The sequence below is a fragment of the Heterodontus francisci genome, chromosome 18, assembly GCF_036365525.1.
Source record: "Heterodontus francisci isolate sHetFra1 chromosome 18, sHetFra1.hap1, whole genome shotgun sequence".
Classification (NCBI taxonomy): Eukaryota; Metazoa; Chordata; class Chondrichthyes; order Heterodontiformes; family Heterodontidae; genus Heterodontus; species Heterodontus francisci.
Genome location: NC_090388.1, coordinates 94,989,561 through 95,011,862, shown reverse-complemented (window position 1 = coordinate 95,011,862; position 22,302 = coordinate 94,989,561).

Below are 22,302 nucleotides of genomic sequence, written 5' to 3'. Positions count from 1 at the left end.
CTGACACTCTCTATCACTCTCTGACACTCTCTATCACTCTCTGAAACTCTCTGACACTCTCTGACACTCAATGACACTCTCTGACACTCCTTATCACTCTCTATCATTCTCTGACACTCTTTGACACACTCTGACACTTTCAGACACTCTCTGACACTCTCTATCACTCTCTATCACTCTCTGACACTCTCTATCACTCTCTGACACTCTCTGACACACTCTGACACACTCTGACACACTCTGACACTCTCTGACACTCTTAATCGCTCTCTGACACTCTCTATCACTCTCTCTCACTCTCTGACACTCTCTATCACTCTCTGACACTCTTGATCACTCTCTGACGCTCTCTGACACTCTTTATCACTCAATGACACTCTATGACACTCTCTATCACTCTATATCACTCTCTATCACTCTCTGATAATCTCTGACACACTCTGACACTCTCAGACACTCTCTATCACTCTTTATCAATCTCTGACACTCTCTGACACTCTCAGACATTCTGTGACACACTCTGACACTTTCAGACACTCTCTGACACTCTCTATCACTCTCTATCACTTTCTGACGCTCTCTATCACTCTCTATCACTCTCTGACACTCTCTGACACTCTCTATCACTCTCTATCACTCTCTGACACTCTCTGACACTCTCTGACACTCTCTATCACTCTCAGACATTCTCAGACACTCTCTATCACTCTCTATCACTCTCTATCACTCTCTATCACTCTCTATCACTCTCTGACACTCTCTATCACTCTCTGACACTCTCTATCACTCTCTGATAATCTCTGACACACTCTGACACTCTCAGACATTCTGTGACACACTCTGACACACTCTGTCACTCTATGACAGTCTCTGACGCTCTCTATCACTCTCTAAAACTCTCTAAAACTCTCTGACACTCTCTGACACACTCTGACACTCTCAGACATTCTGTGACACACTCTGACACACTCTGTCACTCTATGACAGTCACTGACGCTCTCTATCACTCTCTAAAACTCTCTAAAACTCTCTGACACTCTCTGACACACTCTGACACTCTCTATCACTCTCTGACACTCTCTAACTCTCTCTGACACTCTCTATCACTCTCTATCGCACTCGAACACTCTTTGACGCTCTCAGACTCTCTGACGCTCTCAGACACACTCTGACGCACTCTGACGCTCTCAGACACTCTCTGACACTCTCGATCACTCTCTGACGCTCTCTGACACTCTCAGACACTCTCAATCACTCTCTGGCTCTCTCTGACACACTCTGACACTCTCTCACACTCTTTATCAATCTCTGACACTCTCTGACACTCTCTGACACTCTCATGCAATCTCTATCAATCTCTATCACTCTCTGACACAATCTGACACACTCTGACACACTCTGACACACTCTGACACACTCTGACACACTCTGACACACTCTGACACAGTCTGACACACTCTGACACACTCTGACACTCTCTATCACTCTCTGACACACTCTGACAATCTCTGACACTCTCAGACACTCTCAGAAACTCTCAGACACTCTATATCACTCTCTGACACTCACTGACACTCGCAGAAACTCTCTGTCACTCTCAGACACCTCAGACAGTCTCTGACACTCTCTGACTCTCTCTACCACCCGATGACACTCTCTGACAATCTCTATCATTCTCTATCACTCTCTGAAACTCTCTGACACACTCAAACACTCTCTATCAGTCTCCATCACTCTCTGACACACTCTGACACACTCTGACAGTCTCTGACACTCTCAGACTCTCTCAGACTCTCTCAGACTCTCTCAGACTCTCTCAGACACTCTCTATCACTCTCTATCACTCTCTATCACGCTCGGACACTCTCTGACACTCTCTGACACTCTCTGACACTCTCTGACGCTCTCTGACAGTCTCAGACACTCTCTGACACCCTCTGTCAATCTCTGACAATCTCTGACACTCTCAGATACTCTATATCACTCTCTGACACTCACTGACACTCGCAGACACTCTCTGACACTCTCTATCACTCTATGACATTCTCTGACACTCTCTATCACTCTCGATCACTCTCTGACACTCTCTGACACTCTCTGACACACTCAGACACTCTCTATCACTCTCTATCACTCTCTGACACTCTCTATCATTCTCTATCAATCTCTGACACTCTCTATCACTCTCTGAAACTCTCTGACCCTCTCTGACACTCAATGACACTCTCTGAAACTCCCTATCACTCTTAATCACTCTCTGACACTCACTATCACTCTCTATCACTCTCTGACACTCTATATCTCTCTCTATCACTCTCTGACACTCTCTATCACTCTCTATCACTTTCTGACACACTCTATCACTCTCTGACAATGTCTATCACTCTCGGAAACTCTCTGACAGTCTCTGACACTCTCGGATTCTCTCAGACACTCTCTGACACTCTCAGACACTCACTATCACTCTCTATCACTCTCTGACACTCTCTATCACTCTCTATCAATCTCTGACACTCTCTATCACTCTCTGAAACTCTCTGACCCTCTCTGACACTCAATGACACTCTCTGAAACTCCCTATCACTCTTAATCACTCTCTGACACTCACTATCACTCTCTATCACTCTCTGACACTCTCTATCACTCTCTATCACTTTCTGACACTCTCTATCACTCTCTGACAATCTCCATCACTCTCGGAAACTCTCTGACACTCTCTATCACTCAATGCCACTCTCTATCACTCTCTATCACTCTCTATCACTCTCTATCACTCTCTATCACTCTCTGACACTGTCTGACACTCTCTGACACTCTCTGACACTCTCTATCACTCTTTATCACTCTCTGACACTCTGACACTCTGACACTCTCAGACACTCACTATCACTCTCTATCACTCTCTGACACTCTCTATCTATCTCTATCAATCTCTGACACTCTCTATCACTCTCTGACACTCAATGACACTCTCTGAAACTCTCTATCACTCTCTGACCACCTTAATCACTCTTTGACACTCTCTATCACTCTCTGACACTCTCTGACACTCTCAGACACTCTCTATCACTCTCTATCACTCTCTATCACTCTCTATCACTCAATGCCACTCTCTGACACTCTCTATCACTCTCTATCACTCTCTGACACACTCTGACACACTCTGACACACTCTGACACACTCTGACAGTCTCAGACACTCTCAGACACTCTATATCACTCTCTGGCACTCACTGACACTCGCAGACACTCTCTGTCACTCTCAGACACCTCAGACACTCTCTATCACTCTCTGACACTCGCAGACACTCTCTGTCACTCTCAGACACCTCAGACACTCTCTATCACCCTCTATCACTCTCTGACACTCGCTGACTCTCTCTGACGCTCTCTGACACTCTCTGACACTCTCTGACACTCTCTATCACTCTATGACACTCTCTATCACTCTCTTACACTCTGTGACACACTCAAACACTCTCTATCACTCCCCATCACTCTCTGACACACTCTGACAGTCTCAGACATTCTCAGACACTCTCTATCACTCTCTATCACTCTCTATCACTCTCTGACACTCTCTGACACTCTCTGACACTCTCTATCACTCTCTATCACGCTCTGACACTCTCTGACACTCTCTGACACTCTCTGACACACTCTGACAGTCTCAGACACTCTCTATCACTCTCTGACACCCTCTGACAGTCTCCTGACGCTCTCAGACACTCTATATCACTCTCTGACACTCACTGACACTCGCAGACACTCTCTGTCACTCTCAGACACCTCAGAGACTCTCTATCATTCTCTGACAATCTCTGACACTCTCTGACACTCTCTATAACTCTCTGACACTCTCGGACACTCTCTATCACTCTCTATCGCTCTCTGACACTCTCTGACACACTCTGAAAGTCTCTGACCCTCTCAGATTCTCTCTGACACTCTCTGACACTCTCTGACACTCTCTGACACTCTCTATCACACTCTATCACGCTCTATCACGCTCTATCACTCTCTGACACTCTCTGGCACTCTCAGACACTCACTATCACTCTCTATCACTCTCTGACACTCTCTATCACTCTCTATCAATCTCTGACACTCTCTATCACTCTCTGAAACTCTCTGACCCTCTCTGACACTCAATGACACTCTCTGCAACTCCCTATCACTCTTAATCACTCTCTGACACTCACTATCACTCTCTATCACTCTCTGACACTCTCTATCACTTTCTGACACTCTCTATCACTCTCTGACAATCTCTATCACTCTCGGAAACTCTCTGACACTCTCTATCACTCAATGCCACTCTCTGACACTCTCTATCACTCTCTGACACTCTCTGACACACTCTGACACTCTCTGACACACTCTGACACTCTCTGACACTCTCTATCACTCTTTATCACTCTCTGACACTCTCTGACACTCTCTGACACTCTCTGACACTCTCAGACACTCACTATCACTCTCTATCACTCTCTGACACTCTCAGACACTCACTATCACTCTCTATCACTCTCTGACACTCTCTGACACTCTCTATCAATCTCTATTAATCTCTGACACTCTCTATCACTCTCTGAAACTCTCTGACACTCTCTGACACTCAATGACGCTCTCTGAAACTCCCTATCACTCTTAATCACTCTCTATCACTCTCTGACACTCTCTGACACACTCTGACACTCTCTGACTCTCTCTATCACTCGTTATCACTCTCTGACACTCTCTGACACTCTCAGACACTCACTATCACTCTCTATCACTCTCTGACAGTCTCTATCAATCTCTATCAATCTCTATCAATCTCTGACACTCTCTATCACTCTCTGAAACTCTCTGACACACTCAAACACTCTCTATCACTCCCCATCACTCTCTGACACACTCTGACAGTCTCAGACATTCTCAGACACTCTCTATCACTCTCTATCACTCTCTGACACTCTCTGACACTCTCTGACACTCTCTATCACTCTCTATCACGCTCTGACACTCTCTGACACTCTCTGACACTCTCTGACACTCTCTGACACACTCTGACAGTCTCAGACACTCTCTATCACTCTCTGACACCCTCTGACAGTCTCCTGACGCTCTCAGACACTCTATATCACTCTCTGACACTCACTGACACTCGCAGATACTCTCTGTCACTCTCAGACACCTCAGAGACTGTCTATCATTCTCTGACAATCTCTGACACTCTCTGACACTCTCTATAACTCTCTGACACTCTCTGACACTCTCTGACACTCTCTGACACTCTCTATCACACTCTATCACGCTCTATCAAGCTCTATCACTCTCTGACACTCTCTGGCACTCTCAGACACTCACTATCACTCTCTATCAATCTCTGACACTCTCTATCACTCTCTGACAATCTCTATCACTCTCGGAAACTCTCTGACACTCTCTATCACTCAATGCCACTCTCTGACACTCTCTATCACTCTCTGACACTCTCTGACACACTCTGACACTCTCTGACACACTCTGACACACTCTATCACTCTTTATCACTCTCTGACACTCTCTGACACTCTCTGACACTCTCAGACACTCACTATCACTCTCTATCACTCTCTATCACTCTCTGACACTCTCTGACACTCTCTATCAATCTCTATCAATCTCTGACACTCTCTATCACTCTCTGAAACTCTCTGACACTCTCTGACACTCAATGACGCTCTCTGAAACTCCCTATCACTCTTAATCACACTCTGACACTCACTATCACTCTCTATCACTCACTATCACTCTCTATCACTCTCTGACACTCTCTATCACTCTCTATCACTCTCTGACACTCTCTATCACTCTCTGACACTCTCTGACACTCTCTGACACTCTCTATCACTCTCTATCACTCTCTATCACTCTCTATCACTCTCTGACACTCTCTGACACACTCTGACACTCTCTGACACTCTCTATCACTCGTTATCACTCTCTGACACTCTCTGACACTCTCAGACACTAACTATCACTCTCTATCACTCTCTGACAGTCTCTATCAATCTCTATCAATCTCTATCAATCTCTGACACTCTCTATCACTCTCTGAAACTCTCTGACACTCTCTGACACTCAATGACACTCTCTGAAACTCCCTATCACTCTTAATCACTCTCTGACACTCACTATCACTCTCTATCACTCTCTGACGTTCTCTATCACTCTCTATCACTCTCTGACACTCTCTATCACTCTCTGACAATCTCCATCACTCTCGGAAACTCTCTGACACTCTCTGTCACTCAACGCCACTCTCTGACACTCTCTATCACTCTCTATCATTCTCTGACACTCTCTGACACACTCTGACACACTCTGACACTCTCTGACACTCTCTATCACTCTTTATCACTCTCTGACACTCTCTGAAACTCTCCGACACTCTCTGACACTCAATGACACTCTCTGAAACTCTCTGAAACTCTCTATCACTCTCTGACCACCTTAATCACTCTTTGACACTCTCTATCACTCTCTGACTCTCTCTGACACTCTCAGACACTCTCAGACACTCTCTATCACTCTCTATCACTCAATGCCACTCTCTCACACTCTCTATCAATCTCTATCACTCTCTGACACAATCTGACACACTCTGACACACTCTGACACTCTCTGACAGTCTCTGACAGTCTCAGACACTCTCAGACACTCTATATCACTCTCTGACACTCACTGACACTCGCAGACACTCTCTGTCACTCTCAGACACCTCAGACACTCTCTATCACTCTCTGACACTCGCTGACACTCTCTGACGCTCTCTGACACTCTCTGACACTCTCTATCAATCTCTGACACTCTCTATCACTCTCTGAAACTCTCTGACCCTCTCTGACACTCAATGACACTCTCTGCAACTCCCTATCACTCTTAATCACTCTCTGACACTCACTATCACTCTCTATCACTCTCTGACACTCTCTATCACTCTCTATCACTCTCTGACACTCTCTATCACTCTCTATCACTTTCTGACACTCTCTACAACTCTCTGACAATCTCTATCACTCTCGGAAACTCTCTGACACTCTCTATCACTCAATTCCACTCTCTGACTCTCTCTATCACTCTCTGACACTCTCTGACACACTCTGACACTCTCTGACACACTCTGACACTCTCTGACACTCTCTATTACTCTTTATCACTCTCTGACACTCTCTGACACTCTCAGACACTCTCTATCACTCTCGATCACTCTCTGACAGTCTCTATCAATCTCTATCAATCTCTGACACTCTCTATCACTCTCTGAAACTCTCTGACACTCTCTGACACTCAATGACACTCTCTGAAACTCCCTATCACTCTTAATCATTCTCTGACACTCACTATCACTCTCTATCACTCTCTGACACTCTCTATCACTCTCTATCACTCTCTGACACTCTCTGACACTCTCTGAGACTCTCTGACACTCTCTATCAGTCTCTGACAATCTCCATCACTCTCGGAAACTCTCTGACACTCTCTATCACTCAATGCCACTCTCTGACACTCTCTATCACTCTCTATCACTCTCTATCACTCTCTATCACTCTCTATCTATCTCTATCAATCTCTGACACTCTCTATCACTCTCTGCCACTCAATGACACTCTCTGAAACTCTCTATCACTCTCTGACCACCTTAATCACTCTTTGACACTCTCTATCACTCTCTGACACTCTCTGACACTCTCAGACACTCTCTATCACTCTCTATCACTCTCTATCACTCAATGCCACTCTCTGACACTCTCTATCACTCTCTGACACACTCTGACACACTCTGACACTCTCTATCACTCTCTATCACTCTCTGACACACTCTGACACACTCTGACACTCTCTGACAGTCTCAGACACTCGCAGACACTCTCAGACACTCTCAAACACTCTATATCACTCTCTGGCACTCACTGACACTCGCAGACACTCTCTGACGCTCTCTGACACTCTCTGACACTCTATGACACTCTCTATCACTCTATGACACTCTCTATCACTCTCTTACACTCTGTGACACACTCAAACACTCTCTATCACTCCCCATCACTCTCTGACACACTCTGACAGTCTCTGACACTCTCTGACACTCTCAGACTCTCTCAGACACTCTCTATCACTCTCTATCACGCTCTGACACTCTCTGACACTCTCTGACACTCTCTGACACTCTCTGACACACTCTGACAGTCTCAGACACTCTCTATCACTCTCTATCACTCTCTATCACGCTCTGACACTCTCTGACACTCTCTGACACTCTCTGACACACTCTGACAGTCTCCTGACGCTCTCAGACACTCTATATCTCTCTCTGACACTCACTGACACTCGCAGACACTCTCTGTCACTCTCAGACACCTCAGAGACTCTCTATCATTCTCTGACAATCTCTGACACTCTCTGACACTCTCTATAACTCTCTGACACTCTCGGACACTCTCTATCACTCTCTATCACTCTCTATCGCTCTCTGACACTCTCTGACACACTCAGACACTCTCTATCACTCTCTGACACACTCTGAAAGTCTCTCACCCTCTCTGACACTCTCTGACACTCTCTATCACACTCTATCACGCTCTATCACTCTCTGACACTCTCTGGCACTCTCAGACACTCACTATCACTCTCTATCAATCTCTGACACTCTCTGACACTCAATGACACTCTCTGCAACTCCCTATCACTCTTAATCACTCTCTGACACTCACTATCACTCTCTATCACTCTCTGACACTCTCTATCACTCTCTATCACTCTCTGACACTCTCTATCACTCTCTATCACTTTCTGACACTCTCTATCACTCTCTGACAATCTCTATCACTCTCGGAAACTCTCTGACACTCTCTATCACTCAATGCCACTCTCTGACACTCTCTATCACTCTCTGACACTCTCTGACACACTCTGACACTCTCTGACACTCTCTATCACTCTTTATCACTCTTTATCACTCTCTGACACTCTCTGACACTCTCTGACACTCTCTGACACTCTCTGACACTCTCTATCAATCTCTATCAATCTCTGACACTCTCTATCACTCTCTGAAACTCTCTGACACTCTCTGACACTCAATGACACTCTCTGAAACTCCCTATCACTCTTAATCACTCTCTGACACTCACTATCACTCTCTATCACTCTCTGACACTCTCTATCACTCTCTATCACTCTCTGACACTCTCTGACACACTCTGACACTCTCTGACACTCTCTATCGCTCTTTATCACTCTCTGACACTCTCTGACACTCTCAGACACTCACTATCACTCTCTATCACTCTCTGACAGTCTCTATCAATCTCTATCAATCTCTATCAATCTCTGACACTCTCTATCACTCTCTGAAACTCACTGACACTCTCTGACACTCAATGACACTCTCTGAAACTCCGTATCACTCTTAATCACTCTCTGACACTCACTATCACTCTCTATCACTCTCTGACATTCTCTATCACTCTCTATCACTTTCTGACACTCTCTATCACTCTCTGACAATCTCCATCACTCTCGGAAACTCTCTGACACTCTCTATCACTCAATGCCACTCTCTGACACTCTCTATCACTCTCTGACACTCTCTGACACACTCTGACACTCTCTGACACTCTCTATCACTCTTTATCACTCTTTATCACTCTCTGACACTCTCTATCAATCTCTATCAATCTCTGACACTCTCTATCACTCTCTGAAACTCTCTGAAACTCTCTGAAACTCTCTGACACTCTCGGACACTCTCTGACACTCTCTGACACTCAATGACACTCTCTGAAACTCCCTATCACTCTTAATCACTCTCTGACACTCACTATCAGTCTATATCACTCTCTGACACTCTCTATCACTCTCTATCACTCTCTGACACTGTCTATCACTCTCTATCACTTTCTGACACTCTCTATCACTCTCTATCACTCTTGGAAACTCTCTGACACTCTCTATCACTCAATGCCACTCTCTGACACTCTCTATCACTCTCTATCACTCTCTATCACTCTCTATCACTCTCTATCACTCTCTGACACTCTCTGACACTCTCAGACACTCTCTATCACTCTCTGACCACCTTAATCACTCTTTGACACTCTCTATCACTCTCTGACACTCTCAGACACTCTCAGACACTCTCTATCACTCTCTGACCACCTTAATCACTCTTTGACACGCTCTATCACTCTCTGACACTCTCAGACACTCTCAGACACTCTCTATCACTCTCTATCACTCAATGCCACTCTCTGACACTCTCTATCACTCTCTATCACTCTCTGACACTCTCTATCACTCTCTATCTCTCTCTATCACTCTCTGACTCTCTCTATCACTCTCTATCAATCTCTGACACTCTCTATCACTCTCTGAAACTCTCTGACACTCTCTGACACTCAATGACACTCTCTGCAACTCCCTATCACTCTTAATCACTCTCTGACACTCACTATCACTCTCTATCACTCTCTGACACTCTCTGAAAGTGTGAAAATAGATAAGTCCCCTGGGCCAGATGGGATTTATCCTAGGATTCTCTGGGAAGCTAGGGAGGAGATTGCAGAGCCTTTGTCCTTGATCTTTATGTCGTCATTGTCGACAGGAATAGTGCCGGAAGACACGAGGATTGCAAATGTTGTCCCCTTGTTCAAGAAGGGGAGTGGAGACAGCCCTGGTAATTATAGACCTGTGAGCCTCACTTTGGTTGTGGGTAAAATGTTGGAAAAGGTTATAAGAGACAGGATTTATAATCATCTTGAAAAGAATAAGTACATTAGAGATAGTCAGCACGGTTTTGTGACGGGTAGGTCGTGCCTCACAAACCTTATTGAGTTTTTCGAGAAGGTGACCAAACAGGTGGATGAGGGTAAAGCAGTGGATGTGGTGTATATGGATTTCAGTAAGGCGTTTGATAAGGTTCCCCACGGTAGGCTATTGCAGAAAATACGGAAGTATGGGGTTGAAGGTGATTTAGAGCTTTGGATCAGAAATTGGCTAGCTGAAAGAAGACAGAGGGTGGTGGTTGATGGCAAATGTTCATCCTGGAGTTTAGTTACTAGTGGTGTACCGCAAGGATCTGTTTTGGGGCCATTGCTGTTTGTCATTTTTATGAATGACCTGGAAGAGGGTGTAGAAGGGTGGGTTAGTAAATTTGCAGATGACACTAAGGTCGGTGGAGTTCTGGACAGTGCCGAAGGATGTTGTAGGGTACAGAGAGACATAGATAGGCTGCAGAGCTGGGCTGAGAGATGGCAAATGGAGTTTAATGCGGAAAAGTGTGAGGTGATTCACTTTGGAAGGAGTAACAGGAATGCAGTGTACTGGGCTAATGGGAAGATTCTTGTTAGTGTAGATGAGCAGAGAGATCTTGGTGTCCAGGTTGCTAACCAGGTTAATAGGGCTGTCAAGAAGGCATATGGTGTGTTAGCTTTTATTAGTAGGGGGGTCGAGTTTCGGAGCCACGAGGTCATGCTGCAGCTGTACAAAACTCTGGTGAGACCGCACCTGGAGTATTGCGTGCAGTTCTGGTCACCGCATTATGGAAAGGATGTGGAAGCTATGGAAAGGGTGCAGAGGAGATTTACTAGGATGTTGCCTGGTATGGAGGGAAGGTCTTACGAGGAAAGGCTGAGGGACTTGAGGTTGTTTTCGTTGGAGAGAAGGAGGAGGAGAGGTGACTTAATAGAGACATATAAGATAATCAGAGGGTTAGATAGGGTGGATAGTGAGCGTCTTTTTCCTCGGATGGTGATGGCAAACACGAGGGGACATAGCTTCAAGTTGAGGGGTGATAGATATAGGACAGATGTGAGAGGTAGTTTCATAACTCAGAGTAGTAAGGGCGTGGAATGCCCTGCCTGCAGCAGTAGCAGATTCGCCAACTTTAAGGGCATTTAAGTGGACATTGGATAGACACATGGATGAAAATGGAATAGTGTAGGTCAGATGGTTTCACAGCTCGGCGCAACATCGAGGGCCGAAGGGCCTGTACTGCGCTGTAATATTCTAATCTAATCTCTCACTCTCTATCACTCTCTGACACTCTCTATCACTCTCTATCACTTTCTGACACTCTCTATCACTCTCTATCACTTCCTGACACTCTCTATCACTCTCTGACAATCTCTATCACTCTCGGAAACTCTCTGAAACTCTCTGAAACTCTCTGACACTCTCTGACACTCTCTGACACTCTCTGAAACTCCCTATCACTCTGAATCACTCTCTGACACTCACTATCTCTCGCTATCACTCTCTGACACTCTCTATCACTCTCTATCACTCTCTATCACTCTCTGACACTCTCTGACACTCTCTGACACTCTCTATCACTCTCTATCACTTTCTGACACTCTCTATCACTCTCTGACAATCTCTATCACTCTTGGAAACTCTCTGACACTCTCTATCACTCAATGCCACTCTCTGACACTCTCTATCACTCTCTATCACTCTCTATCACTCTCTATCACTCTCTGACACTCTCTGACACTCTCAGACACTCTCTATCACTCTCTGACCACCTTAATCACTCTTTGACACTCTCTATCACTCTCTGACCCTCTCTGACACTCTCAGACACTCTCAGACACTCTCTATCACTCTCTATCACTCTCCATCACTCAATGCCACTCTCTGACACTCTCTATCACTCTCTATCAATCTCTGACACTCTCTGACACTCTCAGACACTCTCAGACACTCTCAGACACTCTCAGACACTCTCAGACACTCTCAGACACTCTCAGAAACTCTCTATCACTCTCTATCACTCTCTGACACTCGCAGAAAGTCTCTGACACTCTCAGACACTCTTAGACACTCTCAGAAACTCTCTATCACTCTCTATCACTCTCTGACACTCTCAATCACTCTCTGACGCTCTCTGACACCCTCTGACACTCTCAGACACTCTCTGACACTCTCTGACACTCTTAGACACTCTTAGACACTCTCTGACACTCTCTGACACTCTCTGACACTCTCAGGCACTCTCTGACACTCTCAGGCACTCTCTGACACTCTCAGACACTCTCAGACACTCTCTATCACTCTCAGACACTCTCTATCACTCTCAGACACTCTCAGACACTCTCTATCACTCTCAGACACTCTCTATCACTCTCTGACACTCACTGACACTCTCTATCACTCTCTGACACTCTCGATCACTCTCTGACACTCTCGATCACTCTCTGACACTCTCTATCACTCAATGACACTCGATGACACTCTCTATCACTCTCTGTCGCTCTCTATCACTCTCTATCACACTCTGACCACCTTAATCACTCTCTAACACTCTCTATCACTCTCTGACACTCTCAGACACTCTCAGACACTCTCAGACACTCTCAGACACTCTCAGTCACTCTCTATCACTCTCTATCACTCTCTATCACTCAATGCCACTCTCTGACACTCTCTATCAATCTCTATCACTCTCTGACACAATCTGACACAATCTGACACACTCTGACACTCTCTGACAGTCTCAGACACTCTCAGACACTCTATATCACTCTCTGACACTCTCTGACACTCACTGACACTCGCAGACACTCTCTGTCACTCTCAGACACCTCAGACACTCTCTATCACTCTCTGACACTCTCTATCACTCTCTGACACTCTCTGACACTCGCTGACACTCTCTGACGCTCTCTGACACTCTCTGACACTCTCTATCACTCTCTGACACACTCTATCACTCTCTGACACTCTGTGACACACTCAAACACTCTCTATCACTCCCCAACACTCTCTGACACACTCTGACAGTCTCCTGACGATCTCAGACACTCTATATCTCTCTCTGACACTCACTGACACTCGCAGAGACTCTCTGTCTCTCTCAGACACCTCAGACACTCTCTATCATTCTCTGACACTCTCTGACACTCTCTGACACTCTCTATCACTCTCTATCACTCTATGACACTCTCGGACACTCTCTATCACTCTCTATCACTCTCTATCACTCTCTGACACTCTCTGACACACTCAGACACTCTGTATCACTCTCTGTCACACTATGACAGTCTCTGACCCTCTCAGATTCTCTCAGACACTCTGACACTCTCTGACACTCTCTGACACTCTCTGTCACTCTCTATCACGCTCTATCACTCTCTGACACTCTCTGACACTCTCTGACACTCTCGGAAACTCTCTGACACTCTCGGAAACTCTCTGACACTGTCTATCACTCAATGCCACTCTCTGACACTCTCTATCACTCTCTATCACTCTCTATCACTCTCTGACACTCTCTGACACTCTCTGACACACTCTGACACACTCTGACACTCTCTATCACTCTTTATCACTCTCTGACACTCTCTATCAATCTCTATCACTCTCTGACACTCTCTATCACTCTCTGAAACTCTCTGACACTCTCTGACAATCAATGACACTCTCTGAAACTCCCTATTACTCTTAATCACTCTCTGACACTCACTATCACTATCTATCACTCTCTGACACTCTCTATCACTCTCTATCACTCACTGACACTCTCTATCACTCTCTATCACTTTCTGACACTCTCTATCACTCTCTGACAATCTCTATCACTCTTGGAAACTCTCTGACACTCTCTATCACTCAATGCCACTCTCTGACACTCTCTATCACTCTCTATCACTCTCTATCACTCTCTGACACTCTTGTGACACTCTCTATCACTCTCTGACCACCTTAATCACTCTTTGACACTCTCTATCACTCGCTGACACTCTTTGACACTCTCAGACACTCTCAGACACTCTCTGACACACTCTGACACTCTCTGACACTCTCTATCACTCGTTATCACTCTCTGACACTCTCTGACACTCTCAGACACTCACTATCACTCTCTATCACACTCTATCACTCTCGATCACTCAATGCCACTCTCTATCACTCAATGCCACTCACTGACACTCTCTATCACTCTCTGACACTCTCTGACACTCTCTATCACTCAATGCCACTCTCTGACACTCTATATCACTCTCTGACACTCTCTGACACACTCTGACACTCTCTGACACTCTCTGACACTCTCTATCACTTTTTATCACTCTCTGTCAATCTCTGACACTCTCTGACACTCAATGACACTCTCTGCAACTCCCTATCACTCTTAATCACTCTCTGACACTCTCTATCACTCTCTATCACTCTCTGACACTCTCTGACACTCTCTATCACTTTCTGACACTCTCTATCACTCTCTGACAATCTCTATCACTCTCGGAAACTCTCTGACTCTCTCTATCACTCAATGCCACTCTCTGACACTCTCTATCTCTCTCTGACACTCTCTGACACACTCTGAAACTCTCTGACACTCTCTATCACTCTTTATCACTCTCTGACACTCTCTATCAATCTCTATCTATCTCTAACACTCTCTATCACTCTCTGAAACTCTCTGACACTCTCTGACACACAATGACACTCTCTGAAACTCCCTATCAATCTGAATCACTCTCTGATACTCACTATCACTCTCTATCACTCTCTGACACTCTCTATCACTCTCTATCACCTTCTGACACTCTCTATCACTCTCTGACAATCTCTATCACTCTCGGAAACTCTCTGACACTGTCTATCACTCAATGCCACTCTCTGAAACTCCCTATCAATCTGAATCACTCTCTGATACTCACTATCACTCTCTATCACTCTCTGACACTCTCTATGACTCTCTATCACTTTCTGACACTCTCTATCATTCTCTGACAATCTCTATCACTCTCTATCACTCAATGCCACTCTCTGACACTCTCTATCACTCTCTATCACTCTCGATCACTCAATGCCACTCTCTGACACTCTCTATCACTCTCTATCACTCTCTATCACTCTCTATCACTCTCTGACACTCTCTATCACTCAATGCCACTCTCTGACACTCTCTATCACTCTCTGACACTCTCTGACACTCTCTGACACTCTCTGACACACTCTGACACTCTCTGACACTCTCTATCACTCTCTATCACTCAATGCCACTCTCTGACACTCTCTAGCACTCTCTATCACTCTCTGACACTCTTTGACACTCTCTGTCACTCTCTGACACTCTCAGACACTCTCTGACACTCTCTGACACTCTCAGACACTCTCAGACACTCTCTGACACTCTCTATCACTCTTTATCACTCTCTGACACTCTCTGACACTCTCAGACACTCTCAGACACTCTCTGACACTCTCTATCACTCTTTATCACTCTCTGACACTCTCTGACACTCTCAGACACTCTCAGACACTCTCTGACACTCTCTATCACTCTTTATCACTCTCTATCACTCTCTATCACTCTCTATCACTCTCTGACACTCTCTATCACTCAATGCCACTCTCTGACACTCTCTATCACTCTCTGACACTCTCTGACACTCTCTGACACTCTCTGACACACTCTGACACTCTCTGACACTCTCTATCACTCTCTATCACTCAATGCCACTCTCTGACACTCTCTAGCACTCTCTATCACTCTCTGACACTCTTTGACACTCTCTGTCACTCTCTGACACTCTCAGACACTCTCTGACACTCTCTGACACTCTCAGACACTCTCAGACACTCTCTGACACTCTCTATCACTCTTTATCACTCTCTGACACTCTCTGACACTCTCAGACACTCTCAGACACTCTCTGACACTCTCTATCACTCTTTATCACTCTCTGACACTCTCTGACACTCTCAGACACTCTCAGACACTCTCTGACACTCTCTATCACTCTTTATCACTCTCTGACACTCTCCGACACTCTCAGACACTCACTATCACTCTCTATCACTCTCTGACACTCTCTATCAATCTCTATCTATCTCTGACACTCTCTATCACTCTCTGAAACTCTCTCACACTCTCTGACACTCAATGACACTCTCTGAAACTCCCTATCACTCTTAATCACTCTCTGACACTCACTATCACTCTCTATCACTCTCTGACACTCTCTATCACTCTCTGACAATCTCTATCACTCTTGGAAACTCTCTGACACTCTCTATCACTCAATGACACTCTCTGACACTCTCTATCACTCTCTATCACTCTCTATCACTCTCTGACACTCTCTGACACTCTCTGACACTCTCTGACACTCTCTGACACTCTCTGACCACCTTAATCACTCTTTGACACCCTCTGACACTCTTAGACACTCTCTGACACTCTCAGACACTCTCAGACACTCTCTGACACTCTCTGACACTCTCTATCACTCTCTATCACTCTCTGACACTCACTGACACTCTCTGAGCACCTTAATCACTCTTTGACACCCTCTGACACTCTTAGACACTCTCTGACACCCTCTGACACTCTTAGACACTCTCTGACACTCTCAGACACTCTCAGACACTCTCTGACACTCTCTGACACTCTCTATCACTCTCTGACACTCACTGACACTCTTAATCACTCTCTGACACTCTCTATCAATCACTGACACTCTCGATCACTCTCTGACACTCTCTATCACTCAATGACTCTCTATGACACTCCCTATCACTCTCTGTCGCTCTCTGACACTCTCTGACACACTCTGACACTCTCAGACATTCTGTGACACACTCTGATACTCACTATCACTCTATGACTCTCTCTGACGCTCTCTATCACTCTCTATCACACTCTGACACACTCTGACACACTCTGACACTCTCTGTCACGCTCTATCACTCTCTGAAAAGCTCTGACACTCTCTGACACTCTCAGACACTCTCTGTCACTCTCTGACACTCCCTATCACTCTCTATCATTCTCTGACACTCTCTATCGCTCTCTATCACTTTCTGACACTCTCTATCACTCTCTGACACTTTCAGACACTCTCTGACACTCTCTACCACTCTCTGACACTCTCTGACACTCTCTGACACACTCTGACACTCTCTGACACTCTCAGACACTCTCAGACACTCTCTATCACTCTCAGACATTCTCAGACACTCTCTATCACTCTCTATCACTCTCTATCACTCTCTGACACTCTCTGACACTCTTAATCGCTCTCTGACACTCTCTACCACTCTCTGACACTCTCTATCATTCTCTGACACTCTCTATCACTCTCTGACACTCTTGATCACTCTCTGACACTCTCTGACACTCTCTATCACTCAATGACACGCTATGACACTCTTTATCACTCTATATCACTCTCTATCACTCTCTGATAATCTCTGACACACTCTGACACTCTCAGACACTCTCTATCACTCTTTATCAATCTCTGACACTCTCTGACACTCTCAGACATTCTGTGACACACTCTGACACTCTCTGTCACTCTATGACAGTCTCTGACGCTCTCGATCACTCTCTAAAACTCTCTGACACACTCTGACAATCTCCATCACACTCTATCACTCTCTGACACTCTCTGACACTCTCAAAAACTCTCTGTCACTCTCTGACACTCTCTATCACTCTCTGACATTCTCAGACACTCTCTAACACTCTCTGACACTCTCTAACTCTCTCTGACACTCTCTGACACTCTCTATCACTCTCTATCACTCTCTGACACTCACTGGCACTCTCAGACACTCTCTGTCACTCTCTGTCACTCTCTGTCACTCTCAGACACTCTCTATCACTCTCTATCGCACTCGAATGCTCTTTGACGCTCTCAGACTCTCTCTGACGCTCTCAGACACGCTCTGACACTCTCAGACATTCTCTGACACTCTCGATCTCTCTCTGACGCTCTCTGACACTCTCTATCACTCAATGACACTCTATGACACTCCCTGTCACTCTCTCTCACTCTTTATCAATCTCTGATACTCTCTGACACACTCTGACACTCTCAGACACTCTCTGTCACTCTATGACAGTCTCTGACGCTCTCGATCACTCTCTAAAACTCTCTGACACACTCTGACAATCTCCATCACACTCTATCACTCTCTGACACTCTCTGACACTCTCAAAAACTCTCTGTCACTCTCTGACACTCTCTATCACTCTCTGACATTCTCAGACACTCTCTAACACTCTCTGACACTCTCTAACTCTCTCTGACACTCTCTGACACTCTCTATCACTCTCTATCACTCTCTGACACTCACTGGCACTCTCAGACACTCTCTGTCACTCTCTGTCACTCTCTGTCACTCTCAGACACTCTCTATCACTCTCTATCGCACTCGAATGCTCTTTGACGCTCTCAGACTCTCTCTGACGCTCTCAGACACTCTCTGACGCTCTCAGACACTCTCTGACACTCTCGATCTCTCTCTGACGCTCTCTGACACTCTCTATCACTCAATGACACTCTATGACACTCCCTGTCACTCTCTCTCACTCTTTATCAATCTCTGATACTCTCTGACACACTCTGACACTCTCAGACACTCTCTATCACTCTTTATCAATCTCTGACACTCTCTGACACTCTCAGACACTCTCAATCACTCTCTGTCTCTCTCTGACACACTCTGACACTCTCTCACACTCTCAGACACTCTCTTTCACTCTCAGAAACTCTCTATCACTCTCTGACACTCTCTATCACTCTCTGACACTCTCTGACACTCTCTGACACTCTCTGACACTCTCTGACACTCTCTATCACTCTCTGACACAATCTGACACAATCTGACAGTCTCAGACACTCTCTATCACTCTCTGACACACTCTGACAATCTCTGACACTCTCAGCCACTCTCAGAAACTCTCAGACACTCTATATCACTCTCTGACACTCACTGACACTCGCAGACACTCTCTGTCACTCTCAGACACCTCAGACAGTCTCCATCACTCTCTGACACTCTCTGACACTCTCTGACGCTCTCTGACGCTCTCTGACACTCTCTGACTCTCTCTATCACTCTATGACACTCTCTGACAATCTCTATCACTCTCTATCACTCTCTGAAGCTCTCTGACACACTCAAACACTCTCTATCACTCTCCATCACTCTCTGACACTCTCTGACACTCTCTGACACTCTCTGACACCCTCTGACACACTCTGACACTCTCTGACAGTCTCAGACACTCTCTATCACTCTCCGACACCCTCTGACAATCTCTGACAATCTCTGACACTCTCAGATACTCTATATCACTCTCTATCACTCTCGATCACTCAATGCCACTCTCTGACACTCTCTGACACTCTCTGACACTCTCAGACACTCTCAGACACTCTCTATCACTCTCTATCACTCTCGATCACTCAATGCCACTCTCTGACACTCTCTATCACTCTCTATCACTCTCTGACACTCTCTATCACTCAATGCCACTCACTGACACTCTCTATCACTCTCTGACACTCTCTGACACTCTCTATCACTCAATGCCACTCTCTGACACTCTCTGACACTCTCTGACACTCTCTGACACTCTCTGACACTCTGTGACACTCTCTGACACTCTCTATCACTCTTTATCACTCTCGATCACTCAATGCCACTCTCTGACACTCTCTATCACTCTCTATCACTCTCTGACACTCTCTATCACTCAATGCCACTCACTGACACTCTCTATCACTCTCTGACACTCTCTGACACTCTCTATCACTCAATGCCACTCTCTGACACTCTCTGACACTCTCTGACACTCTCTGACACACTCTGACACTCTCTGACACTCTCTGACACTCTCTGACACTCTCTATCACTCTTTATCACTCTCGATCACTCAATGCCACTCTCTGACACTCTCTATCACTCTCTATCACTCTCTGACACTCTCTATCACTCAATGCCACTCACTGACACTCTCTATCACTCTCTGACACTCTCTGACACTCTCTATCACTCAATGCCACTCTCTGACACTCTCTGACACTCTCTGACACTCTCTGACACTCTCTGACACACTCTGACACTCTCTGACACTCTCTGACACTCTCTATCACTCTCTGACACTCTCTGACACTCTCAGACACTCACTATCACTCTCTATCACTCTCTGTCAATCTCTGACACTCTCTATCACTCTCGGAAACTCTCTGACACTCTCTATCACTCAATGCCACTCTCTGACACTCTCTATCTCTCTCTGACACTCTCTGACACACTCTGAAACTCTCTGACACTCTCTATCACTCTTTATCACTCTCTGACACTCTCTGACACTCTCAGACACTCACTATCACTCTCTATCACTCTCTGACACTCTCTATCAATCTCTATCAATCTCTAACACTCTCTATCACTCTCTGAAACTCTCTGACACTCTCTGACACACAATGACACTCTCTGAAACTCCCTATCAATCTGAATCACTCTCTGATACTCACTATCACTCTCTATCACTCTCTGACACTCTCTATCACTCTCTATCACCTTCTGACATTCTCTATCACTCTCTGACAATCTCTATCACTCTCGGAAACTCTCTGACACTGTCTATCACTCAATGCCACTCTCTGAAACTCCCTATCAATCTGAATCACTCTCTGATACTCACTATCACTCTCTATCACTCTCTGACACTCTCTATGACTCTCTATCACTTTCTGACACTCTCTATCACTCTCTGACAATCTCTATCACTCAATGCCACTCTCTGACACTCTCTATCACTCTCTATCACTCTCTATCACTCTCTGACACTCTCTATCACTCAATGCCACTCTCTGACACTCTCTATCGCTCTCTGACACACTCTGACACTCTCTGACACTCTCTATCACTCTCTATCACTCAATGCCACTCTCTGACACTCTCTAGCACTCTCGATCACTCTCTGACACTCTTGTGACACTCTCTGACACTCTCTGACACTCTCTGACACTCTCAGACACTCTCTATCACTCTCTGACCACCTTAATCACTCTTTGACACTCTCTGTCACTCTCTGTCACTCTCTGTCACTCTCTGTCACTCTCTGACACTCTCTGACACTCTCTGACACTCTCTGACACTCTCTGACACTCTCTATCACTCTCTGACCACCTTAATCACTTTTTGACACTCTCAGACACTCACTATCACTCTCTATCACTCTCTGACACTCTCTATCAATCTCTATCAATCTCTAACACTCTCTATCACTCTCGGAAACTCTCTGACACTGTCTATCACTCAATGCCACTCTCTGAAACTCCCTATCAATCTGAATCACTCTCTGATACTCACTATCACTCTCTATCACTCTCTATCACTCTCTGACACTCTCTATGACTCTCTATCACTTTCTGACACTCTCTATCACTCTCTGACAATCTCTATCACTCAATGCCACTCTCTGACACTCTCTATCACTCTCTATCACTCTCGATCACT